Source organism: Mirounga angustirostris, unplaced genomic scaffold (assembly GCF_029215605.1).
Source record: "Mirounga angustirostris isolate CCGP_5_RB_7025 unplaced genomic scaffold, mMirAng1.0.hap1 SCAF_1, whole genome shotgun sequence".
Taxonomy (NCBI): Eukaryota; Metazoa; Chordata; class Mammalia; order Carnivora; family Phocidae; genus Mirounga; species Mirounga angustirostris.
This window is the reverse complement of record NW_026991709.1, coordinates 124,983,888-125,007,825: the sequence shown is the minus strand read 5'-3', so window position 1 is coordinate 125,007,825 and position 23,938 is coordinate 124,983,888. Positions and strand designations below refer to the sequence as shown.

Sequence of the window (23,938 nt, the reverse complement as noted above, 5' to 3'; positions counted from 1 at the left end):
GCCCACTCCCTGACCTCTACCCCCAGATCACTCTTTGGTTTTAATGTGGAGTGGTTTTCTGCCAGGACCTAGATGGGCTGCACTTTACAACTTCTGATCAGCTAGAAGTTTCTGGTTTCCCAAGAGGGTTGTTGGTGGTGCAGAATCTCTGCTAACATTCTGGGAATCAGTAAGAGAGCAGATAGTCAGCAGGCTGGGTTGGAGCCTGAAATGTCTCCCTCCCTGCTCAGGGAAGTGCCAGGAATCTGGAGAATCTTCTCTTCCTTCAGTCTCAGCCAAGCTAGAAATACCATTATCAGAAGGAAATGAAGAGACCTTGGTTGACCCTAAGATGGGGATGCTTCTCCAAGAGACCTCTGATTTTAGTTGCTTTCAGTTGAATAAGGCTATGGGATGGGGAAGGGGCTGAATAAGGTCCTTTTTCCTTAAGGAGGGAGAGAAGAAGGATTTGGGTGCTGTTTGTTCCTCATCCTGCTGCTTTTAGATGACCTGAGAAAGCAAATCTCTACTCATCCCCTCAAGGTATTTTGACTTCAATTTTTGTCCCCAGCAATCCATCCTATACCCTGTAGCCAGAATGATCTTTCTCTCAGATAAATCTTTCTGTGCTTTACTTTAGATATTTTCTATTGCCTTTTCTCTAGGTTCACTAATCCTCTGTTCAACTGTGCCCACTTTCTTTAACATATTAATCATAGCTATTTAAAAATGTTCTAACTTATTTCTATTATTCATTTTTCCCTCCTTATCATCAATCACATCTTCTTGTCTCTTTGCATATCTAGTAATTTTTTATTACACATTGGTCATCATGTATAATAGAATCATAGAGGCTTTGAATGATATTCTCAACCAGCAAGGATTCCTTCTTTGTTAGGTGGGTAGGGTAAAAAGACTAACACCTCAGTCCTACCAGAGACTGAGCTGGGTTGGAAATGGATTGCAGTTTTAGTAAGACTCAGCTAATCTGTAGTTTGTCCTTGTTCCTTGAGTGAAATCTTTCTGAAGTTTTGATTTACAACCTGCTGGCACTCTCTTCTCAGCCATGAAAGTTCCTTCCCCTTTAAAGGATGTATCACTGGGCCAGCAAACTAATGGCTTAGGTCACATCTTGTCCTCTGCCTGGTTTTGTATGGCCCACAAACAAGAATCGTTTTTACAGATGAAAATTTGCAATCTGTTTGGTGATGGGGAGCATTAAGTCTGAATCCCTACTAAGTGAAATTCTATCTTATCCAAAAGAATTCGGTTCTTCTTATAAGTAGACCTGTATTACAAAAAAATTCATCTTCTATCATTTTTATTGCAATTTGAATTTAGTCAAAAAATTTGTGAAAATCTGTTTCCTCTTTTGTTATGTAAATACCTTTATAATAGCCTCACTTTTGCCTCTTGGTCTGCAAGGCATGTATATAAATATTTACTATAAAATAAATATATATTGGAGCATCTGGGTGGCTCAGTTGGTTAGGTATCTGACTCTTGATTTTGGCTCAGGTCATGAACTCAGGGTCATAGGATCGAGGCCCGTATTGGGCTCTGTGCTCAGTGGGGAGTCTGTTGGTGTTCTCTCTCTCCCTCTCCCTCTGCCCTTCACCCCTTCTCTAAAGTAAGTAAGTAAATAAATAAACAATAAAATAAATATATATTATATCTAATAAGTAATAATAATAATTATTATTAAATAAAATGTTTACATAAGAAGTTTGCTAACCTCTGGTGTATCAGTTAGAGTTTGATCAGAGCAGCAGAGCCAATAAGAATGACATGGAATAATGATTATATGGATTAGACCTTATGCAGTTGTGGGAGCTGGTAGGGGAGTCTATGGAAACCTGCTGCATCTGTGTTTAGTGGTGGGCCAGAAGTTGCTATAGATCAGCAGAGTACTGTTGTCTCAATCCACTTCCCAAATCTCAAATTTATCTTGTGACCACCCATAATCTGGTACCAAACAAGGAAAAGAATTCTGGGAAAGGCACTTCCAATTTAGCTAAGCTAACACAGTTAGCACCACTGATATTTTGAGCTTAGATCTTTATCTTTCCACTCTGGGTGTGTTCAAAATCTGGCAAGTATCCTAAAAGAGACTGGCATGTTTGTCATAGCCCCCCTCCCTCTGATTGTGGGGGAGGGGGGAGAGACTTCATTCCTTTTTCCAGTCCTGGTGCCCAGCCTCTAGTGTTGTCCTAGGTCAAAACCAGGTTTGCCTGCGGGCTCCTCTTATTTCCAGTCCACCAGCCAGCCCGGACGACCTTGAAGACTTTCCTTGTTCCTCTTTCCTTGGTAAGATTCCCCTGGCTGGGCCAAGTGCCATCACCAGCCTGTGCCCTGAACTGGCAAGAGTCTCCAAGGAAGAGGAGAGCCAACATTCATCAGCTCACCTAGGAAAGGCTTTTCCTTCCCTAGACTTCATTGCCTCCATCGTACTCTTAGATTCTAAAAAAAAAAAAAAAAAAAAAAAGAAAGATTTAATAAAAGAACTTTAATTTTTTCCAATTTTTCCTTTTTTCCCTAGTCATTGCAGCAGGAACATTGGCCTGCAGCAACCTTCCCTAGCCTGCCTGAATGCAGAAGTCTCTCTCAGGTCAATTCATTAGGGCTGCTTCCTGCTTTGATTGAACTTTCTTCCCATTGGCCTCAGGAGAAAATCCTGTCTCATCACACGTGGCTCTCCATGCTCTCTACTTACTTATTCAGTCTCACCACCCGGACTTACACTTTCCCACACACTGCATATTCTCTCGAGCCTCGGTGCTTTTACCCATTACAGTGTCTGCCCAAAATGTCCTTACCTGATTTCCCACTTAACAAACATCAATTAATCCTTCAAATTCCAGCTGAAATGCCAAATTCTCTGTAGCAGGCTTGGGTGCCCCTTTCCCTGTGCTCTCTACTGCCGTGTACTTGTGTGCATGTAGGTTTATGATCTCCACTTCCAGCTGAGAGCTCATGGAAGAGGGATTGGGCCTTGTTCATCTCTGTGTCCCCAGCACCCCGGGCCGCTCCTGACATCCAGTAGACATCTACACTTGTACACGGAGAGGATGAAAGCAGGAGGGAAGGAAGAAAAGAAAACAGAACTAGGTAAAGAACAGAAAAGACAAATAGAGAAAATGATGGAAGCCCATCTTAGAAGGGCATTCCAACTGAATCCAGAAATCACCATGATTAGAGTCATTCCAACCCCCAGCCGGCCCCAGGAAGATGCTTGTACCACAGGCCTCTCTCCTCAGGAGATGGGGCTAGCTCACGCCTGCTATTTGCAGGAGTCTATTCCCAGCACACCTCTCCGATGAGCCAAGCTGCCATTATGGTCTCTATGTGCTTTATTTGGACCGACTGGGCAAGCTGGGACTTGTCCATGGGCTGGAAACTTCTGCAAATAGTGTGTGGATCCCAGAATGGAAGGGCCATGGCTTGCTGGAGAGGTGGGGCCTGGCAGGAGTTTGTAAGCTGTTTTTGGAGGGAGATAGCCCAGGGTCTACCAGGCCCACAGAAGCAGACAGAATGGGCTTTGTTCTCCTCTAACTTCTTAGACCTCATACCCAGGCTCCAGGAATTACGGGGCCCACACAATGTCCCCAGGCTCTGCCTAGCTTTTCAGAGCCCTTTATATTTAATACTTTAGCAGGTGCATAAGCAGCCCTGGAAAGGCAACAAAATGAAACAAAAAAACCCTCCTGGAATCCCACTGTGAGACCTCAGTGTACCCAGGGCTTATTCACAGGATTGATCCACATTCTCTTCACATTGGTAAGTGCCCTCCCAGATTCCAAACCTCCTTCCTGGGACCTGAGTCCCAGAGCAGGTGGTGGTTGCTCACCTGTACCTGGGCCGAACCACCAACGGGCAATTTGCATTAGCCACACGTGGATGGTTGTCACTACCCTGGAGGAGGCAAGTTAATGATGTTCATTGAGGTTAACTGGAATCAATGGCCGCTTAGCCCTTCTCTCACCCTGGGCTGAGGACCCTCTAAGATACTGCTGGTTGAGGTCAGGTTTTCCTGGAGCATGGAAAGGGCCATCCCAAGAGGGCTGGTAGGGTCCTCCTTACTCCACATACCTCCTCATGGGCTCAAGTTCTTTTACTACCTGGAATAAGACTTCTTTCCCCCAAAGGCCATGCCAGAGAGGGAGGGACAGGTTAACCCAGGGCAGCCACTAACCCTAGGATGGCAGACAAGCAGCCCCTGTGATGGCATTGTCCCTGGAGGGCTCGGGGCAGACATCCTGAATCGATCCCGGCACTCTTGCGTGCTGCGCTAAGCTCTGGCCACAGTCCGCAAATGAGCACTCCAGGTAGCCCTCCCAATCAATCACGGTTGGCGGCAGAAATGAAATCCATTTGCCATCCTTACATTAATCTTTTATCAGAGATTAATTTGTCTGATCGGTTAGGGATTTCCCACAATAAAGCTTTGCCTAGCAGAGGCTGGGGCCCCGAGGGAATAGGGAGGGTTTTCATTATCTTGATGGGACATTGAGGGAACGGTCAAGAAGGCTGGAAACTTAGAGGCTCAGAGTGACTGAAGTGGTCGTTGAGAGCCCCGTCAGTGACGGCCCTCCAGGCTTGGCATGGCCCTCACTTTTTCCTTGTTCTGCCGTGTCTGGCTGCTTGCAAAGGGTGTGCCTTTAACCCCATCACAGTACAAACACGGTTCTGGCAATATCTCCCATTTGGTACATCTTATTCTCAGACTGTCAGGTTTTATGTTCTATTCCATGGCCATCAGTTACTAGAGATTTGTAGCTTTTGGATTTCGGGGCACTGTCCTGAGCTGTGGGGAGGACATGTGTCCTCCCACAGCCTTCTGACCCCAAATGATAAGGTCTAAGAGTGTTGGGCCTTGACTGTGGAAGGATGACCAGGCAGGATGGGTCAGGGTGGGCAGAGGGACAGCCATGCATGTGCATGAGCGTCTGCGACATGTGTGTGTCCTGGGGCGTCGGCCCACCATTGGCCCTCAGCCATGTCGGTGCATGTCTGGAAGGTTTGTTGAGGAGGGAATGGACTGTTTTTAAGAAGGACTGAGGAGCTTCTTGGGCAGGCAGGAGTTAGGCTGAGGAGCAAAACCTTTGTCTTTAGAGGGGCTGTCACTTGGATTTGTCCCCAGCTCAGTGTCCTATGGACACATGTAAAACTCCAGGTTCAGACGAAAGGAGACCTTTCAGCGGAGACCTTGAAAGACATTGGGTGCAGGAGCAGCCTCGCTATGGCCCCAGGTGACAGAGCTTCCCTTCAGGCACAGAAGGCCCTGTGGCCTCAGCCCTCAGGCTCCAGACGCTATAGCCCCATTCTGGGGGCCTCAGGACTCCCGAGCTTTCTTGCTGTGGTGGCCGCAGCGTGGCCCTGGACAAGAGGGCATGAAGGGGAGCAGAGGGCCTGTGCTAAATGGCAAGTCAGGGGACACGTCCGCAGCACGGGCGAGGTGGCTGAGGACTCCTGGAGATCAGCTTATCACGGAGCCGTGCTGATTTGTCCTAGTGTCTTCCTCCCACACTGGACTGTGCCCTCTTTGAGTCTAGGGACTGCACTCAGCATCGGACCTTGCATAAACTATTCTTGAATCAACAAATGAACACTGTGGAGTATATATAGTAATGTTTATAAATATTCTCCCCGGGAAACTTTGCATTCCTCCGGGGAATAAAATGTACCCCGTGCCCACTTCTAGAGACAGTCTGGAAGAAAAGGGAAGAATTCAGATTTTGGAGCCAATAGAGCTGAGCCGGCAGTTACCACCCGTGTGGATGGGGCGGGTCACTCAGCCTCCTTGAGTAAGAAGGGCAAAGTGTGCAGCCCGTTCCTGGTACTCCCGGACTGCGGTTGATGGCAGAGAAAGAAAGCCCAGATACAGCAGGTTGGGCCTGGGCATGGATTGGAACACGGGGTCTTTTCGGTCAGGGTTCAGTTTCACTCCCCCCACGGCACTGGCTTCCCTGGGACCCTGAGTGGGAAGGCGGGTTGGCAGAAGCAGCCAGAGGAGAAAACAAGCGTGGTGCGTGGGGTGAGGAGTTCTGGGGCTGGCCGGGCTGGGGGCACCCGTGCTCAGTCTCTGCCTGGCTGGGGCCTGGTCCCGGCCGAAGTGCTGTAGCCCTGCACCGGCCTCGAGACCCCAGGCTGTCTGGAGCCCCCCGGGATGGGCTCACAGCCCCTCGAACCTTGCACGATGCGCCTGCCACTGTGGGTCTCGGGGAAACAGGTCACACTGGAGGTGGGAGGCCCCCCCGGAAGTGGTGGCTTGGTTTCTCCCCGGGAGTTTTCAAAAGCTTCAGTCGCATCAGCTGTTCCAAATGAAGATTCTGCAGGCAGGCAATGGGGGCCCCCCATCAATGTCTGCCTTCAGCTCAGGTCATGATCCCGGGATCCCGGGATCGAGCCCCGCATCGGGCTCCCTGCTCGGCAGGAAGCCTGCTTCTCCCTCTGCCTGCCATTCCTCCTGCTTGTTCCCTCTCTCTCTTTCTGACAAATAAAGTAAAGTAAAATAAAACAAAATAAAGTAAAAATAAAATATAAGATAACAGGAACATAGCTGAATAATTCAAATGGCACAGGTTGGCCGATGGTGGACCTCCTTCGCTTCTTCACCCTGACGTGCTGTTCTCAAGAGAGCCCTTGCACTGGCTCCTTCTGTTCATCTCTCTCAAAAAGACACAACTGTACTTCAGTTTCTTGATTTTCCAGCTTCAACATTATCTACGGATTAGTTATTTCAGGATTAGGATTAGTCCCTCTACACACACACACACACACTTCTACCCCTCCCTTCTCTCAATCTGCTTAGATCACAAGATTTGATTAAATAAGTATCCAGGGTTTACTATAGTACGGCTATAAGTATAATTCACAATTAAGCAGCCTATTGTTCCATGATTACATTTCCATTCTTTAACAACGTGTTATTTATTGTTTTCTGGGAGGGTGGGGAAGGGTGATAATTGCCTCATTTTTTATTTGCTTTAACTTCCTGTCTCTATCACTAAATCTCCCCATTCTCTTCCCAACACAGCCGGGAAGTGCCAGGTGCATGTCTTCTTGGGGACATCTACCCCAGACTCTTCCATGCCTTCCGGTTTCTCTCCAGGCCTTCTGCACACCTGCGGATGTCATCCGACGGCCTTCCTTCATGCAATCTCAGGAATTCACTTGTGTCCCAGGTCTGATTTCCTCCTCTTCCTTAGTGTTTTCCCTTGTTTGGCGAGTCACGATCTCCGGTGGCTCCCCGAGAAAGGTGCATGATTCTGAGACCTTGAATGTTTGTTGAATGTCTGAAAATGTCTTTATTGGTACTGATTAATAATTTGACTATTAATAATTGACTGATTTGTAACATGACTATTTGACATCATTTTTCCTCATCCTTTCGAAGGCCCTGTGGTGCTGTCTTCTAACTCATTCTGAGAAGTTTCTGGCTGGAGGTCCGATGCCATTCTCATTCCTGATCCTTTGTAGGTGACTTTTTATTTGTTTCTCTCTGGAAACTTTTGCCCCAGTGTTCTGAAACGTCATGATTACATGACTCAACAACCTTTGCTTTTCACTCTCTGGGGCTGTACACTAGGACAGTATTTCCTATCCCACAGTCCTACATGGGGTGCTGGGGAAGGATCCAGAACAGCCATTCCTTCCTCTTCCCTTTTGGCCAAGTCCCAGTTGCATTGGATTGTCCACACCTCTACCAGGGAGCTCAGGGGTCAGTCTGAGTTGGCTAATCTCATCAAGTCCTTGTTTCCCCTTGGCAGCAATTGGTTCAGGGATGGGCATGTCACCACTTCTAGCCAGTGTGGCATGAGGGGAGGTCGGCTGGGAAAGGGCCCCTCACTCTGAATTAGGAGATGTCTGGAAGAAACAGCCCTTCTTCTTCCTGTCTGATCATGATGTCAGCTGCCATCTTGTGACCACAGGGGGATGGGGGTTGATCTTTGAGGAGAGAGGTACAAGCTGAGATGGCAGGGAGGAAAGAAGGGGAGGACCTGTGTCCTTCAGGGCACCATGGAACCACTGCATTAATCTGTCACAGCCACCCTACCTGGGAGCCCCTTGTTAGATGAGGCGATAGCTTCTCCCTGTTGTCTAGGTCCGTTAATTTATTCCTTGCACCTGGAAGCTTCCTAACTGACAAGGTGAGTGATGTTGGCATGAATAAATTGTAGTCCCAGCCTCCAGGGCCTGGATATATACTTAAATCATGGAGTTAGGCACAGGGGTCCAAGCCAGGTGCTGGTTTGGTCCTGGGAGTGAGATGTCAATCAGAGCCAGACAAGGGACACAGATGTGAGGTGGGGGTGTCTCGTGGTCAGGGCTTCATGCTCTGGAATCCCGGCTTTGATACTTGCTCACTTGGTGAACTTGGTGAGCTACTTCACTGTGCATCTAAGCCTGGCTTCCTCATCTGTATGATGAATGTAATCACAGTATCTGGTGTTGAGATTATCAAATGAGATAACATGTGAGAGCTCAGGACCTTTCCTGTGCAGAGTGAGTGCTCATGACTGCCAGGGGCCGGACCCACTGAATACTGAATCACGGCCTCTTCACGTCCTCTGCATAAGGGGTGCTGAGTGTCCCAGCCGGGCTGTAGGTGAGACTGGGATGTCAGCTGTGGGGAGAACCTATTCTCCCCAAGGCAGTGGGGAGGGGACTTGCGACAATTTGAAATATCTCCAATCCATGGAAGTTACAAGTTTGAAGGTTTAAAGAAAATACATTAGACCAGTAGTTCTCTCTCAACGTATACATGCAGCGGGATCATCTAGGTGACTTGTGAAGCACAGCTTGCTCTGTCCTGCCCCAGAGTCTCTGATTCAGTAGGTCCCAGAGAGCTTGTGAATTTGCATTTCTCGGAAGTTCCTAGGTGATTCCAATACTGCTGGTCTGGGTCACAGAGTTTGAGAACCACGGTATTAGGGGAAGTGGAGAGAGAGTAAGACCATTAGGGAAAATCATTTGCGGTTACTGTCTTTTTAAATTTTAAATTTTATTTTATTAGAATGATGTTATTATGGAAAAACACAAACATACACGAAAATAGAGAGCTGTATAATGAGCCCTCATGTCCCTACTACTCGGCTTCAACATATACCGGCTCATGTCCCGTCTTGTGTCACTGGATGCCCTCTGAATGCACCTCCTCCCTCCCCACAGCCAAGAGCACAGACCCCAGCCCCGTCTCTGGCTTGCTCCCAGCGCTCAGAAAGGGGCCACCTCTTTGGGGTCCAGCAGCATGGAGAGATGACCAAGTCAGGCTGTTTTTGAAGAGTTGGCACAGGCATCTGTTGACAGTCCTCTGTCACCCCCTCACATCCCCCCCCCCCCACCATAGGTAGGCAGCTGAGGCGGAGGCGGGCTCTCCCTGGCCAGCTACACAGCTGGATGGCTACGGGCTCAGCTAGCTGTCACCACCAGTCTCAGGCTCTGAAGACTAGTTCTCCTCCAAACAACCTGAGCCCCTGCCACTCCATCATTCAATCAACCGCAGCGTGCCCGGTTCTGCTGGGGAGACCGCAAAGGACAAGACCCCGTCCAGCTGGGAGACTTGGTCCATAAACTGGTGACCATGAGACAGCAGGCTGAGTGCCTGGGTAGAAGCTTCTGCAGAAAGGGTCAATGGGAGCCCAGAGGAGGATGCCCCGGCCCCAGCTGGCGGGAGGCGGGAGATCTAGGGAAGCCTACCTGACTTGCTGATGCTGGCGCAAGTCTTCAGGGCCTAGGAGGAGAAGGTCCCGCCTCCCTCCTTCATGGGCCATGTGTCTCTTGCTGTGAGAGTCATCCCGCCTCTTCTTAGCTCATGGTTCTTTCCTGTAATCTGTGTGCATTCCCCTTGTCCGGTGGCCAGGGCACCACTGTCCTTCCCCTCCACACGGAGCCTGTGGCCGGCTGCCGCCCCTCTTGTGAGAGACGGTGTGGGTGAGGCATGCGGGGTGGCACTGTTGAGGGTTGGGGGCACGTGCCGAACACTTAGGCGCGAGGCTTGGAGGTCAGCTGCTCTGGAGTTAAGCTAACTACGGAGTTTCCTCACTTACTCATCGGAGCGATGAATCCGGGGGTGAACTGCGCTCCTCCCAGCTCCCGGGGTTCCCTCTTCTTCTGGCTTGCGGGGGGTCCTGGCACTGCCTGCTCCGTGCATGATGGGCGTGGGGCGGGGCCTGCACTTCCGCACCTTCAGGGCCGGGGTTGATGCGGGGAGGGCTGTGCAGCCAGGGAAGGGGTTTTTCTCTCTGGGGCCAGGTGGGAGACAGACCCCAAAGGGCCTTGACCACATCAAGGGGTCCTGCAGGCAGCTCTCAATCGATGCTTTGCGAATGTCCTCTTTAGAAAAATGTCTGTGTTTCCCAGCGTTCTTATTACACAGGAGCCCTTGTTCCAGATCTCTCTTCCCATGACTAAATCCAACCCAGCGTTTTATCATCATCTTTATATTTAATTAAATTGCTGTTCCCCATTTAGTATTTTCAATTAAGCTCCTAAAACCAGATCTTACTTATAGATCTAAGTTTTACATTGCAGGTTTTTACAAAGGCTTTGTCATGGGAGCTTTTTTATATTTTATTACTATTAATCCCCTATAATAAATAACATCAACTCCAATAATGCTACACTTGTTGCTTTCCCCCGACTCCTGTCTCCTTCCACATTTATTATTGACTCAATTTATGTTCCTTTAAATCGGTTTCAGTCTGGGTGGCAATACTCTCATTTACTGACTGATCAATTTGAATTTGTTTTATAAGATTCCATTAATTACTGTGTCCAATTCTCTTGCAGTGCCTGGAACCAGTGCATCCCTTTAATCCCCTAGAATTCCCTCTAGTCTCTCTGGCTGCATATTTTCACTGGAATGGTGTCTTCGAGTTAGGGCTGGGGGGCCCTTAGATGCTTACATTAGCAGGTATTTTCAGCCTTATTCACAGCAAGGAGCAGATGGCTGAGTCGCAGGTGGCCTGATTCTACCTCATACCTTAGTCCTCTCAATCTGGCCCCTTCCCTGGTGAATCCCCTGAAAACCCTGCAGGGGGCAGATGCGAGGCTTGGCGGGGGGTCAGTCTCTGAGCAGGGGCACTGGGGGACTCACGTGCCATTCCTTTGGTGCATGGCTGGGATTTCCTAGGATTGGTCCAGTCAGCCACACAGGCAGCCCCCTTCTCTGGATAGAGCCTGGACACACAGGCGTGAGCCTCCCTCTCACATAGGCTGGAGGTGCAGAAACCCCCGAGCTTTGATGAATTTCTTCCTTTTCCTTAAGCTGAACCCCTCTCCTGGCACTGTCTTCAGGGCCATGCGCAACAGCCTCCCAGCCTCCTTTGCCCTCGTATTTGGAAAGACATTTACTCTGTGTTGCCTGATGGTCTGATCAGTTTGCACCCTTTCAGTTGGTTGGTTACTTACAGGGAGAACATGAGGCTGCACACCCAAATCTTCTCCGCAATACTCAGGTGCAAGAGGAGGGATGCACTTGACAAATTTGGGGTGTGCATTAGGTGAGCACCAAGTTCCAGAGATGTTACCCACAGACTTACTGAAGAACAGCCTGGGCTGTCAAATCTGTGTCTCCTCTCCTGGCCACAGATACTTGGAGAAGGTTGAGTTTTAGATCAGGATTGGCTTATTGTCTGGGGCAGAGCAAGAGCGCGCACACACACACACACACATGCACACACATGCACACACACGCACGCACACACACTCCTTTCTTCAGTTAGCTTGAATGATCTTATTTTCTTGCAAAACAAAGCACCTCACCTTGGATAAGGGGTGAATTGCCAAAGAACAACATACAAGAGATGATAATGCTCTGCTGAAGCCTCACTCCACATGTCCTTGGAGAGAGCGTCTTTAATTATGGCAAAGACAAAAGGCCAAGGCCAGTCACGGCGAGTGAGTGTACATCCAGGCCATGAAAAGTGGCTTAAGAGGGAAGACAAAAGGAACTGTGTCTGTTTCTGAAAGGGCTTGAAAAATTCCATGCAGTATGAGTTAGGAAGCTTTTTTATGATGCAAGGTATTTTGAGGCAGAAGCAAGTGCCCAAGAGTGAGGAGAAAGACCACAGAGAATCGCTGTCCTTAGAAGTGATCATGTAGGATTTGACTCCCATCCACTGCTCCCTGCTGGGTAGGGCGCTGGTGATCATTCAGCCTCTGCTGGGATGTCTCTGGAAATGGGGATCTCTCTCCCTCCTCCCTTCCCAAAGGAGGCTCTTTAATTTGCAGTTTATGGAAATCTGTTGGTGTTCCTGACAAACTTCTATCTTCCCTTCAGTAAAAAACAGCCAGGCTTTTTTTTTTTCTTCTTTGAAGAGTCACCTGTCCTCCAGTCTCAGTCCTTGTGGTTTGGGCAGGGCAGACCCCACCTCTCAGCTTTAGTGGCGGGCATGTGATCCCAGCCTGGTAAATTGTCATGTTTCGCACTATGGCCACAGTGATTGGTCATGTGACCCAGCATGGGCATGTGACTCAGGCTGTGCAGCAAAAGTCAGCCCTGGGAGTTTTGTTTGTTTGTTTGTTTGTTTAAATGTTTTATTTATTTATTCATGAGAGTCAGAGAGAAAGAGAGAGAGAGAGAGGCAGAGGCAGAGGGAGAAGCAGGCTCCCCGCCTAGCAGGGAGCCTGATGTGGGACTCGATCCCAGGACCCTAGGATCATGACCTGAGCCGAAGGCAGACGCTTAACCATCTGAGCCACCCAGGTGCCCGCCCTGGGAGTTTTGATGGAACCCTCAGGCAAGAGACGTTCACTCTTTTGGTTGTTAAACTGATAGGACCTAGGCCTGGTGCTGTTAGTGACCATGTTGGCACCCCCGAAGGAGGACATGCCTGGAGATGGAGTTAACATAGAGAAGGACAGTGTGCAAAGATGCAGTGCCTGAAACCTATCTCTGGGTTTTCGTGTTACGTGAAAAACAAACCTCTCGTTTGGCTTAAGCCAATTTGTGTTTGGTTTCTGAGTCCCAGAATGATCTAGGAAGATTTAATTATTAAAATTATATTACCTTTTTATTTATTGGCATGACTTCCCTACAACCTTTCTTCTTAAATCTTTGTTCTGCCCTCTGGGTCACAGAGAAAGCCTTCATCTCCTCTTTCCTAGGCTAGCCCTCACTTAAAGCCAGCATCGTTTGCCTGCATCTTTACTTCTGGATTATAAACCTCACCAGGCATTTTACTAGTTCCTCTGGTGACAAGGTTTCCAATCTTCTCACCACGCAGGTTACCTTCTTCTAGGCCAACTATCACTTCCCGGGTTTCTCTTCAATGTGGCTCCCACATCTGAACCTGGGGCTCCAGAGGCCGTCAGATCAGACTGGAATCTGACTGGAGACAGGCCTTCCTTCCTGGGATGGACTCTCTACTTCTGGTAATTCAGTTTTGGCCTCCAGAGTCTCAGTGCCTGGGGTGAACTCATTGAGGTCATGGTTATAGAGAGCTGTTCTCACACTTGAGGAGAGGCCAGGCCTCATCCACTGTTCACTTCACCACCAGTCAGCAACTCTCCTGTCACACAAATGGAACTCAGGCTTCCCGAGTCTGCTAGCTGTCTGACCTGGAGAGAGCTGTTTAATCACCTCAGGGCCCTGCTCTTCTAGATGTGGTAGAGGCAGCTTAGGCAGAAATGCCAAGTCTTCCGCTCCATCCCAGACCTATGCAGCTGAATCTGCATCTTAACAAATCCCCCGGTGAACTGCATGCACATTAAAGTATGAGAAGCACTTTCCTAGGATAGAGTGCTTTTTTGCACCTGTGCAGTCAAATTTTTAAAAAAGAATTTTATTGAGATACGTCACATACCACATGATTCATCTATTTAAGTATACAATTTAATGGCTTTTTTTAGTGTATTCGCAGGGCTGTGCAGCCATTACCACATTCTAATTTTAGAGAATTTTTGTCCCCCTTAAGGAAAAAACCCCATACCTATTAACTGTCAATTTCCACACCCCTCCTACCCCATTCCCCAGCCATAAGTAACTACTAATCTACCTTCTGTCTATGGATTTGTTCATTCTGGACATTTAGTATACATGGAATTATACAACATGTGATCTTTTGTGTCTTGCTTCTTTCACTTAGTATAATGTTTTCAAGGTTTGTTATGTTTTAGCATATCAGTACTTCATTCCTTTTTATTGCCAAATAATATTCCATTGTATGGATGTACCATCTTTTGGGTACCCATTCATCAGTTGACAAACATTTGGGTTGTTCCCACTTTTTAGCTATTATGACCAATGCTGCTATGAACATTTGTGTACAGGTCTTTGTGTGGATGCATGTTTTCATTTCTCTTGGCCATATACCTAGTGGAGAACTGCTGGGTCATATGGTAACTGCACATTTACCTTTTGAGGAAGTGCCAAACTGTTTTCCCAAATGGCTGCACCATTTAAATTCCCATCAGCAATGCGTGAGAGTTCTACTTTCTTCAGTGCCTCACAAACACAAATTGTCTGTCTTATTATACCTTCCTAGTGGGTATGACGTGGTATTTTACTGTAGTTTTGAGTTAACATTTCCCTAAAGACTAGTGATTTTGAGCATCTCTTCATGTACCTGTCAGCCATTCCATATCTTCTGTGGAGCAATGTCTTCAAATCCTTTGCCCCTGTTTAAATTGGGTTGTTTTTTTACTATTGATTTATAAGAATTATTTACTATAGATACAAGTTTCATATCAGATAAAGGATTTGAAAATATTTCTCTCATTCTGTGGGTTGTCTTTTTACTTTTTGATAATGTCCTTTCAAGCACAGGAGTTTTTAATTTGGCTGAAGTCCGATTTATCTATTTTCTCTTTTGTTACTCATGCTTTTGGTGTTGTTCCTAAGAATCTATTGCTAAATCTTAGGTCATGAAGATTTACTCTTATGCATTATTTTAAGAGTTTTACAATTTTAGCTCACACATTTAAGTCGGTGACCCATTTTGAATTAATTTCTGTCTATGGAATGAGGTAGGGGTCCAACTTCACTCTTGCATTTCAGTTGTCCCAGCACCATTTGTTAAGGAGACTATTCTTTCCCCCATCGATTGGAGTTGGCACCCTTGTTAGAAATCAATTGACTATAAATGTGTCAGTTTATTTCTGAATTCTCAATTCGATTCCATTGATCTATATGTCTGTCCTTATGCTGATTGATTACTCTAGCATTGTCACAAGTTTTGAAATTGGGAAAAGGGAATCTTCCACCTTTGTTCTTTGTTTTCAAAATTGTTTGGACTATTCTGGATCTCTTCAATTTCTACATGAATTTTAGGATTAGCTTTTCAATTTCTGCAAAAAAAAAAAGAAAAACCTGGAAGCTGGGATTTTGATAAGGATTGTATTGAATCTGGAGATTAATTTGGGGAGTATTGTCATCTTAACAGTGTTGATTGTCCCAACATTAAACATTGGTGTGCCTTTCCATCTATTTATATCTTCCTTTATTTCTCTCAACAAGTCTTGCATTTCTTTTGTTAAATTTATACCTGAGTACTTATTATTTTTGAGGCTATTGTAAATGGAGTTGTTTTCCTAATTCTAATTTTAGTTACTTAAATTAATTGTTCAACTCGAACAACTGAATTTGAATCGCTAGTGTATAAAAATACATTTATTAGTTCTAATAGTGTTTAAGTAGATTCCTTAGCATTTCTATAAATAAGATTATGTCATCTGAAAATAGAGTTTTACTTTTCCTTTCCAGTTGTGATGCCTTTTATTTCTTTCACATACCCCACTGCCCTGACTAGAACCTCCAATACACATTAAATAGAAGTGGAGAGACTAGATATCCTTATATTGTTCCTAGTCTTAGGGGGAAAGTGTTCGGTTTTTCACCACTTGGTAGACTGCTAGCTATGGATTTTTCATAGATGTCCTTTACCAGATTGAGATGTTCCCTTGTGTTCCTAGTTTATTGAGTGTTTTTATCATAAAAGGATATTGATTTTTGTTAAATATTTTTTCTGCATTTATTGAAATGATCGTATGTTTTCTGTCCTTTAGTCCATTAACATGCTGTTAAAAATCAATTGATTTTTGAAGATTAAACCAACTTTGCATTCTCTGGACAAATAACATTTGCTCACGGCACATAATTCTTTTTATATGTTGTGGGTTTGGGTTTGCTAGTATTTTGTTGAGGATTTTTGCACCTAATGTTACAAAGAATATTGTTCTGTAAGATTTATTTTTCTTGTGACATCTTTAGTTTTGATATCAGGGCAATACTGGCCTCATAGAATGGATTAAAAAGTATTTCCTCTTCTTCTAATTTTCCTAAAGTTTTGTGAAGAATTGGTATTAACCCTTTATTGAGTGTTTGGTAGAATTTATCAGTGAATGCCTCTGAGCCTGGGCCACTTATCTTTACAGGAAAATTTTAGATAACCAATTTGATCTCTTTACTTGTTATAGGCTTATTCAGATTTGTTATTTTTTCTTGAGTCAGTCACAGTAATTTGTGTCTTGTTCGGAATTTGTCCATTTCACCTGAGTCATCCAATTTGTTGATGTACAATTGTTTTTAGGATTCCCTTATAATCCTTTTTGTTTCTGTAAGGGCAGTAATGATGTCTTCTCCTTCCTGATTTTAATTATTTGAGTTTTTTTCTCTCTCTCTCTCTCTGTTTTTTGTTGTTGTTGATCAGCATAGCTAAAGGTTTGTCAGTTTGGTGGATCTTTTTAAAGAACCACTTTTGGTTTTGTTGATTTTCTCCTATTGTTTCATGTAAGATATGAATAATTAATTTCCATGCTGATTCTTTATTTCCATCCTTCTGCTTGATTTGGATGTAATTTGTACTTCTTTTTCTAGGGTATGGTTTTTTAATCTGAAAGAAGAGCATAATATTTCCTTCCAAGTGTGTTGTGAGGATTAAATAAAATGTGTGCCTGGGGCTCCTGGGTGGCTCAGTTGGTTGAGCGACTGCCCTTTGGCTCAGGTCATGATCCTGGAGTGTCTGGATTGAGTCCCGCATCGGGTTCCCTGCTCGGCAGGGAGTCTGCTTCTCCCTCTGACCCTCCCCCGTCTCATGTGCTCTCTCTCTCATGCTGTCTCTCTCAAATAAATAAATAAAGTCTTAAAAAAAAATGTGTGCCTGGCACATAGTAGGTGTTCAGTAAATGTTAGTTTCCTTTTTTATTTATTCATCTTTGTTATTTTAGGCCCATAGACCCAGCCTGTTGATAGCAATTTGAATTTTGATTTCATCATCAAAGGGCACATTAGTCATGCTACTCAGCTGTGTATCAGCTGCAAATCTGATAAAACATGATTCGAATGGTTACATCCAAGATGTGGATGAAAACCATGGAGCAGAGTAGAAGCCGATGGTATGCCATTGCAAACCTCTTCCAGATGGACATCAATCCGTTAGTCAATGCTCTTTGGGCACTGTGGTTCAGCAGTAAATCTACCCAGCTGTCCACATTTGCCCCTGCCAAATGCCCTGCTAAAGCTGTGTTGTCTGTGGCACTCCCCAATTCTCTCATCCTTACAGTGGGCTGCTCGCCTTGTCCATCTGTCATCTGTGCTCCTTCCTAGGTGTGGTAGATTGAATAATTGTCCTCAATTTTTCACGCCTCTCTGCATTTACACCCTTGCCATAGGCTTATGAGTGGAGTACCCTTTACATCCTTTACTTTGATTTTGGCTGTATGATTTGCTTCGGCCAATGGCATGGGGATGAAAGCCATAGTATGTCAATTCCAAGCCGAAGTCTTAGGAGGCCTCACGTGTTTGTCTCATCATCTTGTACCTCTGCCATGACCCCAAGAAGAACATGCCTGAGCTAGTCCTCTGGTCCAAGGAGGATAAGAAATGTGTGGAACAAACCTAGACCTACAGTCCTGTAGCAGGAGGCAGAGCCTCTCTAGCCAACCCATAGATTCCTGAGAATAAATGATGGTAATTTCAAGCCAAAGGGTTTGGGGTGGATGGTTACACAACATTGGGCAATACCTGATCGATAGACTAAGCGAGACCCATTAGAAGGCTGTGCCTGTGCACTTGAGAAGAGATGGTGGAGTCACCTTAAAGCCGAGACTCTGCTCTTCACTAGTAGAAATAGCTCTGGGCTAAGGATGGTTTAGGGGGAGTCTAATCCTGGCCCCAACAACTGTGGGCCGTTCTCTCTTCTCTCCATCTGTAGCATCAGGCCCCCCCCCCCCCCCCCCCAGCACAGCGGTCCTCTGCCATTTTTCTGCAGGCGGGGCATAGCTGGTGGACCATGGCCATACGTAAGATGCATTTCCTCCGCAAGATCCAGATTTTGACGAAACTCAGGAAGATAATTTCAGGGAAGGAAGTCACTTCAGTAATTGACAAACACCCCAACTAGTGGTACTGCTGTACAAGGCACTCACACAGGGTTATGGCTTAGATCCTGAGTGCGTGTCTACAGGTTATTTTACCTCTTTCTTTTCCATTTAAGAAAGCAGGGGAGTGAGATTGTTATTACCCACCAGAGGCCAATTCACCTGGAAGCAACTGACGCTTCAACCTCAGGCCCCTCACTTGCTAGGCCACTTTCAGGAGTCCTGGGAAGGACCTTCACAGTATGTGCATATAGTTCTACACTTTCGTAAAATTTGCAAACGTGAGGGGTTTGAATTATAATAGTACAACCACTGTCCCTGTCCATTCTCTCTTCTTCTCGGCCAGACTTCTTTGTGTCAGGTGGAATTGGAGTGGCCAAGGGCTTTGCTAGCATCTGTAAAGGGGGTTGAAGTCGGGATGCATTTAGTTTGGGTTTAGTGGGATATATTTCTGGGGTTTGCATCACTCTCAAGGATAAGTCATTGCTGGCTCTGCTGGTCTAGGAATGGCTTCCAAGAATGCTCTTCCTGCCCATTCTGTGACCTCTCTCAGCACCACGACATGCACACAGCTCCTGAAGCATTTAGGGAATACAGGAGGAACAGGGCTTGCAATGTACAGGGACTATGGCAGGATCATCTTCTGATTATTAGGCACATGAAATTGTAAGCAATGGATTCAATTCTCATCAATGCCTAGTCAAAACAGAAGTTCACTTATGCAAGAATATACTCAATAAGGCAGAGCATACAATTACAATTGTACTATATATCCTTCCCCCACTTTTTTTTGATGAGAATTATGTAAAATAGAATTGATTAGAATTCCTATGCCACAGGCCTGTGGCTGTGGAGATACATCAGACTGCAAGTACAACTGTAGCAGCTCATCGATGAAAGAAACTTGACAGAAGTTTTTCTAAATTTGACAACGATCATAAAAATGCACATAACATTACCGATAATGAGGGGCAAAGCTAGAAGAAACTTCTCTAAACTATCAATAATTTAAACCAAATTTCAACCAGCTGATCTAGAGGAAAGAATGAATGCCTATCTATTCTCTCTCGAGAAAATATTATAAAATCATTTTGTATGGAGATGTAATCAGAGTATACAGCCAAAAACTAGAGGAAAAAGGAAGTATAGCGGCATGCCATGCAGTGAAGTATTGTTTTTCAAAAGTTATATTATCTTTCTAGATTTTGTGCGTATTGTGTGTGTATGGTCATCACTTGGTGATTTCTAATTGTCACCATTGATATTTGCCATAAAAACTGTAATTTGCTGTCATATCTTTTCTCATTCTAAATAAATATTCATTTTGCATTTAACTTCGTATGTATATAAATATATATTTTTTTCTTAAAATGCACCCCCCCAAATTGTGTAGGTTTTGGCCCCTGGGAAGTCTGCTCCTGCCCTCGCCTGCCAGAGGTCATATCCCAATTGCCTGTGAGGAGCCAGAAAATGGTGTGGCCAGGGAAGCAGTGTGGCCCACTCAGGGACTCCCAGGGTCCCTCGGAGGGAGCCCTGCTTCCTGCTGAAAGGGCAGAGCCCCTCAGCTCCCATTGGGGGCTGAGGCTTGGGACCACCAGCCCCAGGTTTTCCAAGAGAAGCTGAAAATACAAATTGTTATACGAATAATCCTGAGTCTTAAAAGTTAGCATGCACATACCGTGTGGGCTGCCATTTTGTTGAGGTAACTTGAGATAAGTTGCGATAACTTGACCCTGCTCTAATTTACTTTTTAAAAGGTACAGAATTTGTCAGTGCCCGAGCTTTAGTGTTGACGACAGGGACTTGCCATGGGCCTCCCGGTGACACCGGCAGGTCAGGACACTGCAGCAGGCACTGGGGCCTACGGAGTCTCTAGGGTCCTGAGGCTCTGATGCTCCAAGGTTTCTCTCCAGCAGGCTCCCTTCCACCTGGCAGCAGTGCAGGTGAGGAAAGACTGAACGGCGGCGGCCAGGACATTGTCATGGGCCGGGGCGGGGCCGGGGCGGGCCTGGGGGCTCAGAGGAGCAGGGGCAGCAGAGGCTGCCCCCGCAGAGCTGGGGCAGTGTCCTCTGCGGCCCTGAAGGTGAGGCGTCGGTGGAAGGACAGGGGGGGATTGCAAGATTAATGTGATAATGTCTGTTGATTATTTTAAGCCATGTGGAGGAAAAATAACATTATAAATAGCAAGGGCCGTAACAGATTCAAAGGGTAAGTGTATTGATAGCCTTTTCCTCTTCCTAAGATTTCTGATGTTTCAAAACAAGATTATTTCGGGAGTGCATCTATTTTAATTCCCAAGATTCTCCTACAAACACGTTTCATGGTGAAAGAGCCTGTCTTCTCCTGTTCTCCCTTAGCTTTTTCCACGGAAAGGCAAAGCTCTGGTTTCACACACCTCGTGCCGGCCTAGAGTCTTTAAAAACCTTTCTGGGTGCCACCTGGCCACCATGCATGTTAGCAAAGGCCTGACTTTGGGTAGGGTTTGACATTTTAATTCCCAGAATCCACCTTGTTTACCACTTGACAGCAGGCTTCTTTTGGAACGAGGTGCTTTGCAGCTTCCAGGTCCCAAAGCGGGACACAGCGATGCGCACGCACACACACACACACACACACCCCCCGCAATGTTACTGTTATTAGGGGCAGGCTGAGCTGCCAGGGGCTCTCCCTGCAGCACATCAGGCCAGGAGATGCTAAAGGGCTGGCCCAGGGTGAAAGCTTGACCTGAATGCGAGCGCTGGTCAATAAAGGGCAGTTGGACTTTTCTGGAGCTGGTCCGGGACCCAGGCCGCGGCTTGACAAGCTGGTATTTCTTCGCTTGCACGCCATAACTCCCCTGGATCTACAGCCCCAGCCGGCAGCGCCAGATGCTGAAGTCAGGCGGGCGGCTCAAATTCCATCCAGGGTCTCCTGTTGCTCTCACTGGGATTAGCACAGGGAACGGCCGGCTGGGGCTCAGGGGGTGGCGTGGCCTTCTCCTCTTCCAGCCTGGCTGCAGTTATGTCTTTGCAAGCACTTATTTTTAAAAAACGACTTTTGCTGTCTTGCCGACATGTCTTACTCACGATCTCTCTCCCTCTCTGTCCTTTTCCACCCTGCACACCTGTAGTCCTCACATTTGGGGCCGCTTGCTTGGATTCTGATTTCTACAGAGACTTGAAGTTGGGTAAAAATGGTTTCAACAGAGGATATAAAGATACTGTCACCATCTTGGAGATCTGCTTACTACCTGAAGCCCAGTCTGCAAAGGGGAGGGCGGTGGGATCCGTTGCTTCCCGCATGGCGGAAAAAGCTCCATTTAACAGAGAGGGAAAGGGAGTAAACCCCTCTTAACATGAGCCACTGTTTAATGAAGACGAGCTAAGATTTGACAGTGTTAATGCTGCTGAAGTATGAGCTTGGTTAAGGTGGGCAAGCAGTTAGTAAAACACAAGCCTGGGGACGAGTGGTTTATGTGCTCAGCGAATGCAAAATTGGTGATTCTCCTGTCCTGCCTATCTGGGTGACTTTGGCAAGGCCTTGGCCATGCATTTGTCCTAAGTGCATGGCTACGATATTTCACCAATACCCCGTGGCGTACATGCAGAGGGGCTGAAGAAGGACAAAGGCCACATTTGATGTAAAGAATCAACTAAATGTGGAGAAATGATAGAGGGCAGCATTCTGAAAGGTTATAAATAAATTCCTAATTGTGGAGTCAACCCGTGCACTTAAATAGAAATACTCATATGGCAGCTTAAAAAGTCTTTAGATATTTGTGGGTAAAATGCTATGATGTCTAGGATTTGCCTAAAATACTCCAGAAAAAAAAATTTTTTTTAAACATCTATATGTGTGTGTTGGGGAAGAAAGAGATAAACAGATGAAACTGCCAAAGTGTTTGGAATCATTGAAGTTGGGTGATGGGAACGTGGGGGCCCATTATACTATTTTCTCTTCTTGTGCCTCCTGGAAATCTTCCATAGTATAAATCTTCCATAACCTCCAAAAAATTCCCTGGAGATAATTAGGTAAACAGTGAGGGGAGAGATAAGCAGGGAGATTCAAAATTTTAAAAAGAGAAGATATAGAAGAAAAACATGAAGGTCCAAGTAGATAGACGAGCACAGTGTGTGAGCAGACAACTGGTTAAACATATCATGTTTCATAAGATTGGAGAGCCTGTTTAACCTCACTGAAACAATTAAGGACATTTAAATGAAACTGGTAGGATGTCTTCCTATGCACTGAGCAAAGATTTAAGGGGTGGGAGCTCCTAATTTCAGTGAGCATTGGTACCAGGCCTCCCCTAAGCAGCTGCTAAGAGTGCATACCGGGGCAACTTTTTGGAAGGCAAATTAGCAATGTGATTTCAACAACCTTCAATTTTTTCCTATCCATTCGGACAATAATTCCACTTCTAGGAATTTTGCCTAAGGAAACAAGTGAAGACACGTGTCATGATTTGTGATCTGTGTATATGGATGGCTGTGCTAGCATTATTTAGGAGAGTAAACAACTGAAAATGACCCAACACCCAACAATAAGCAACTACTTAGATGATTTTGGGGTAATTAATTTGTGCATTTCTCCAACAGATATTTATCAAGATCCCCCTACAAGCCACACACCGGAGATACAACGATGGAGAAGACAAAGCCGCTATCTTCAGGGATTTGATAGGGCCACGGGAACATAGGCAGGTGGACAGAAGATAAAGGCCATTTCTAGAATGGAGCATACCACAGATACTAAAACAGAAGTTGGAAAGGATATCTTTGCTTTAAGGTATACTGCCCTATGTAAAAATATTTAAATAAAATTTAAAGATCGATAAACAATATGCAAAATGTTAACAGATTTACTTCTGAGTGCTGAGATAATGGGTGATTATTTTTCCTTAGACTTTCCTCTAATTTGCAAATTTTTCTCCGAACTGTATAATTTTATAATTAGAAAAATAACCATGAAAAAGGGAAGGGTGCTACATTTAGCGTATGACCATTATATGCCATGTAGGTTTCTAAACACCATTCACACACACGCACACACACACAATACATAAACACACATACCATGTACATACTCTTACTTAACTCACAACTTTTAGAGGTAGACTTTATGTTAAATATTTATTTATTTACTTATTTATTCAAGTTTTTATTTAAATTCCAGTTACTTAACATATAGTGTAATATTAGTTTCAGGTGTAGAATTTAGTGATTCAACATTGACTTACAATACCCGGTGCTCATCACAAGTGCCCTCCTTAATACCCATCGCCCATTGAACCCATTCCCACCCACCTCCCCTCTGTTCAACTTTCAATTTTTATTTTTGAATAAGTTATATATATATTTTGAAGAAGTTACATAAGTGGTTCCAAAATCAAAACAGTGTAAAATGATATATAGTGTAAAAATCTCATTCCCACCCCTTCCCTGAACCACTGAGTTTTCCATCACCATCCCCCATCTTCACACCAGATTTAACCACCATTTATTAAGTTCTGTGTATTGCTTATATAAACTAAGAAAATGAAATATATTTTTATATTTTTCCTTTCTTATACAAAATGTTGCATGCTATACATGCTGGTTCTTATCTTGCTTTTCTCATTAAAATAAGGTCTACCTCTTATTTTTGTGAAGATTAAAGA

At 45.4% G+C, this 23,938-nt stretch overlaps 1 long non-coding RNA gene across 1 annotated transcript; it reads left to right on the top strand.

The window, feature by feature from the left end:
- Positions 1 to 371: 371 nt before the first annotated feature.
- Positions 372 to 23,061, top strand: LOC135362259 (uncharacterized). Its single transcript, XR_010406732.1, has 4 exons — positions 372 to 522; positions 7,016 to 7,163; positions 7,376 to 7,454; positions 22,878 to 23,061. It is a non-coding gene; the product is annotated as an uncharacterized LOC135362259 (long non-coding RNA).
- The last annotated feature ends 877 nt before the right edge of the window (positions 23,062 to 23,938 follow it).